Below are 6,000 nucleotides of genomic sequence, written 5' to 3'. Positions count from 1 at the left end.
GAAAGTGAGATCATTTAGCAAAGAATAAAGAGAAAGAGCCAGCCCAGTACTGCTGAGGCTAAAAATTTAAAAGGGAATTTCAGGGACTCTTGATTCCCATCCTTTTTCTTTCTACTTCTTTTACTTTTTTAATATATGAGGAAAATCAGACACATCATCACCACACTCAGGATGCAATTAAAAGGGTAGTCAGGACCAGGCATCATTTTGCTAAATTGATTTTTCTCAGTGATATTTGCAACCTCTCTGAGGTTTTTAAGTGAAGTCTGCTTAGCTTATCCATTTCTTTTTCCCCACAAACATGTGCACATTGAGATTGGTATTGTTGGACTGCTCATGAATGCTAAATGCTGTACATTGATTTCTGTATGTGGGAGGGGGTGGGAGGAAACATGTCGGTCAGTGAGCTGGTCGTCTCTATCCAGTTCCTAGCTTACTGGTACCCGTAGTCCCACTGCGCCATGACAATGGGAACCTTTGTGGACAGTCTGGACACAAGCACCACGGATTAACTGGGCACTGTGCCTCAGCGATTCTCAGCTGCAGCTCTGCTCGGTTCAGAACACAACTAAGGTACAAGGCCAGCCAGAGAAGTCTTCATTTATCACTGCTGATGGCTCACCCGTGCTGGGGACAATCTGTTGTTTGAAAGTTGTCCACTGGGTTTTTTATTTCAGACATAAGCTACACATGGCTCTTCTTCCTTACGATGAAGGCAGTTATCTCCACTATTTTGTTGCCAAGAGGGAGTTTCCAGGCCAGTTCATATACAGGAACACATTTCGTCGAGTGCCCCACAGCCAAGTGGTTGCTTTCTTCATGCCTTGGCATTTCACTGTTAAATGTGTAGACTGGAGACTTAATACAAGTGTGTGGAGGATAACAGATATAATCACAGAGTAAAATTTTTCAGTAAATCTAGGCATGCTCTTGGCTGGGTTCCTCATTCTGAGATCTAAAGGTCTGTAAATATAGACTTGAAAGAATCTAAAAGGTAGAGTATTCATCTCTCTCTCTTGCTCTCTCTCTCTCCGTGTGTGTGTGTGTGTGTGTGTGTGTGTTGGTAGTGGTGGTGTGTTTTTTTGGTTTTTTTTTTTTTTTGGTTGTTTTGCTTTGTTACCATATCTTCCTTCATTTCTAAGAACACTCCCAAAGTACGTTGTGAATGATCCATTACCAAATCTTCATCACAGGGAGATTCTTAATCTAGGTGAGGCTGACTCAATTCCCCAAGCCCTAAGTTAGGCATATGACTCAAGAATAACCAATTAGACTATTCAAAGGACCTAGTCTCAGCCACTCATTATTTCCTAAGTGAGCCCTTGACACAAACAAAGTCAGAGTCATATCTAGGGTCTTGCTCATACTCTTGGGAGAAGGATATTAGCATTTCACTGGGTTTGCTAAGGAAGAAGACTCTAAGTTAGAACTGCTGCTTGAAGCAATGTTATCAACAAAAAGTATAAGCAGAGGAAGATGGTGAAGGGATGATGATTCCAGATGTCATATTTGAATCCCTGGATCCAGCCATGCCTAAAGCCAACACTATTCCTTGACGTTTCTATTATGCAAACCAGCAAGTCCCCACTTTTACTTAAAGTAGTTTGAAAATCATCTTGTTACTTGAAACAGAAAATGCCCTCATTAATTCCTAAGATTGCCTACTAGATGGAAGCCACTAGAGGAGATACATTATCTAATAAGTCTGCAGAGATAGAGACTGGCAACAAATTAGGTCAATCATGTATTTACTTCCTCATTATAGGGATGAATGCCTTCATAGTCAAACAAGTTGGGCCGGCGCCACGGCTCACTAGGCTAATCCTCCGCCTTGCGGCGCTGGCACACTGGGTTCTAGTCCCAGTCGGGGCGCCGGATTGTGTCCCGGTTGCCCCTCTTCCAGGCCAGCTCTCTGCTGTGGCCAGGGAGTGCAGTGGAGGATGGCCCAAGTGCTTGGACCCTGCACCCCATGAGAGACCAGGGGAAGCACCTGGCTCCTGCCATCGGATCAGCGCGGTGCGCCAGGCACAGCGCGCCGGCCGCGCCGGCCATTGGAGGGTGAACCAACAGCAAAAGGAAGACCTTTCTCTCTGTCTCTTTCTCACACTGTCCACTCTGCCTGTCCAAAAAAAAAAAAAAAAAATAGTCAAACAAGTTTTCTCCTAATATAAATTAAGCTCATGTCCTCTCAAAGAATCATAGATTAATTCCATGTCTTCCTTCTCAAAAATCTATCTACATATGGGGGAAGATAAAATTCAAGTTATCCTTTCAATCTTTCCTTTAAGATTGACTTCTATTCTTTGGTTATCTTTGCAGGTTTTTTTTTCTACTCTTTTACCTATTGTCCTCGTTACTTTTAAAAGTTGGGATAGACATTTGACCTAGCAGTTAAGAAGACACATGGGTTGCCCACATCCCACTTTGGAGTGCCTGGGTCCCACCGCCAACTCCACTCCAAATCCAGTTTCCTGATAATGTGCACCATGGGAGTCAGCAAGTGATGACTCAAGTTCTTGGGTCCCTGTCAGTCATGTGGAAGGTCCAAATTAAGTTCCTGGCTCCTTGTTAGGGCTTGGCCAAAGTTCAGCCATTGCAGGCATTTGAGGAGTGAACCAGTGCATGGTTGGGAGTTTTCTCTCTCTCCGCCTCTCAGATAAACAAAATCAATGAATTTTTCTAATAACTTGGAAAAATACAGGGCAGATGTTTGGTGAATCAGTCACAATGCTGCTTGGGATGTCTTCTTCCCATATCCCTAATTGTGCTCCTGATTTCGATCTCCTACTGATGCACACCCTGGAAGGTAGCAGATGAAGGACTCAAGTACTTGGGTACCTGCTACCCATAGGAGACCGGATTGAGTTCTGGGCTCCTGGCTTCAGTCCAGCCCATCTTTGGCTACTGTTTGGAGAGTGAACTAGCAGATGAAAGATCTCTGTCCATCTCTCTCTTTCTCCATCATCTCTCTCTCTGCCTTTCAAATAAAATGATAAATTATTTTTTTGTAAAATTTGAAAACAAAATAAAGTGGGGTGACACTAATCTGATCAGATAGCTTCCCCACTTAAATTTCTTCATTGATTCTACATTGAGCTAAATACAAAGTCCACCTTCTTCCATGGAATCTAAGACCATGGAAATACAACAAAATACCTGATAGTTGGTAATGTATAATAATAACATAATATATTAATAATATATATAATAATGTATATTTTGGTCCACGATTCTGTAGACTGGGAAGTCCAAGAGTATAGTGCCAGCATATGTTTAACTTTAGATGAGAGCCTGGTACTGTTGCAAATCATGGTGGAAAGAGGAGGATGAAAGAGTGCGTGTGGAAGAGACAAAATAGGAAGGGCAGCCTTGCTTTATCACAACTGGCTCTCGCAGAAACTAGTACAGTACTACAAAAAGGCATTAATTCCTCATAAGGACTTCTTACAAGGCCTACTTCCCAATATCACCACAATGGCAAACAATTTTCAATAAGAGTTTCAGAGGGAACAGATCATATTCAAGCCATAACACACAGGATCAGAGCACCTCATTCTTTAGCATCTGGATGACTTGCCTGGTCCCATTGTGCTCTACTGCCCTGGGGCCTCTGTTGTATACCCTTCCACTAGGAGAAAGTATTTCCTTACCTGAGGTTTGCTTCTGAGACAGGCAGAACCTCAGGCAAATTCCAGAGGATCTCTGTATACACAACCAATAGGAGTCAGCACCATCTTGGCAATGTGCATGATCACAGAAAGGAATATCAGACTAACCAGCAGTCAGGTTTGCTTGTCAGTCCTGTCTCCTGGGGGGCTGAGACAGCTTCTTAAGTATGAGTCCCAGAATTCCTTGTGTCATATTATGACCCCAGTACTAGTTTGGACAGCACCCCCTGCAGCAGAGAAATGGGAATGCAGATTTGAGGAAGGTATTTCTAACGATGGGACTCACACAGCACAGCTTACAGGAGGGACTTGGCACTTTGAAGTGTGAGGGTGGAAGCATACAATTATTCTCTATTATGTATCATCAGCACCCAGCACAGATGCACAGTAAGTTTTTTATGAATGAAATGAAATGCTTTATTTTAGTCGAAGCTGACAGAAACTGCTAGAAGAAATACAGTATCAATTCTGATTTTTTTCCACCTTACATTTATTTAATATGACTCAGAATAATGGTAGCTTTTTCACAATAGCATAACATTGCTGATTCACATCAAGGCTATGGCTAGTCGCAACTCTTGACAAACTTGTGGCTAACCAGACAGATGTTTTGTCTGTGAGGTGAATAAATAACTAATTGAAATTATTAAAAACATACGGGCGTGGATGGTGAGCTTTTTTCTTTCTTTTGCAAATAGATGTGAAATATAGAGATTTGCCTCAGCTTGTCTACAGTATTCTGGTTATGCTGTTCGACAGATCTAGGTTATTTGACCTTGGTAATTCTAACCCAGTATGAATCACATCATTCCTTCAGGCACAAATCTGTCCTACACATATATCTTCGAGAAAAAAAGCTTTAAGGTGCTGGATGTATGATCATTTTACTTTACTTTCTCTCGTGAATCTCATTAAATCAATACATTCCAACAAAAGCACAAAAATAATGAAAAAATCATATTTGAGAGAAAAAAATGAACATGGCTTCAAAAACCCATAAATAACATTTGTTAAATATTTTAGAATATTAAATATATATATGGAAGGAATCAACAGCAAAAAATAAAACTCTCAGGCCTCTTGTAGAAGAAAGATTTTCCTAAAATAACAGTTTTCTAAAGACCTGAATGATTAAAGGAAATATAAGAGATTAACAGAATTCTGAGGGAAAGACAGTTCAATATCTAATTTAGTGAGTTCTAACATGTGAAATTCAGAAACTCATGCATAGTTTTTTCATTGTATATATTTTATATGAATTTCTTGAAGACTTTTTATATTCATTGGTTTTTAATTTTTTACATACAAAAAACCTTATCATTTAATTCCATTTTCCACAGATTTTCTGAAGCACGCTCATCTGGATAAACCTGGAAAACACTACAAGGATCAGGACCTTGAACACAGCCTCAGATCAAGTTTCCATGCGCTCCTCTGTAGTGCTTTCTTCCCATCCCTTCCCACCTCCCATTACTGGGCAACAACTGACTTGCTTCTATCACTGTAGATGACTTTGCAAGTTCTAGAATTCTAGAGTTTGAGTGGAATTTTACAGTATGTACTCATTTTTAGTCTCACTTCTTTTACTTAGCACAATTGCCTTGACAGTCACCCAATAAATTGTGTATATAGTTTATTCTTTTTTTATATGGTTTGTAAATACTCTAATTGGTTGATTCATTCACCTAGTAATAAACATTTGATTGCTTTCCAAATCTTATTATTTTCCAAACCCTGTTATATATATTCCCGTATAAGTCTGTGTGCATCTACACATACTTATGTGTTTCTTGGGTACCAACATAGGAGTAGAATGACTGGGTCAAATAGCAGGTGTATGCTTAACTTTTTATGAAACTACCAAGCCTTTTTCCCAAAAGTTTGTATAATTTTTCATTTCCATCAGCAGTTTATAAGAAATCCAGTTGATTCATATCCTTTCCAACATATGGTGAGGGTAGGGTTTTTTTCTGAAGAATTATTTTATTTATTTGAAAGAGTTATAGAGAGAGGTAGAGCCAGAGAGAGAGAGGACTTCCATTCCGCTGGTTCACTCCCCAAATGACCATAATGGCCAGAAGTGAGCTTAACTGAAACCAGGAGCCAGGAGCTTCTTGTGGGTCTCCCACGTGGGTACAGGGGCCCAAGGAGTTGGGCCGTCTTCTACTGTTTTCCCTGGCAATAGCAGAGAGCTGGATCAGAAGTGGAGCAGCCGAGACTCGAACTTGCTCCCATATGGGATGCCTGTGCTGCAGGCTGGGGCTTTAACACACTGTACCACAGTGCTGGCCCCAAGGGTAGGGTTTTAAAGTTTAGCTATTTTGTGGGTATG

The sequence above is a fragment of the Oryctolagus cuniculus genome, chromosome 11 (assembly GCF_964237555.1).
Source record: "Oryctolagus cuniculus chromosome 11, mOryCun1.1, whole genome shotgun sequence".
NCBI lineage: Eukaryota > Metazoa > Chordata > Mammalia > Lagomorpha > Leporidae > Oryctolagus > Oryctolagus cuniculus.
This window is presented reverse-complemented; position numbering follows the sequence as displayed.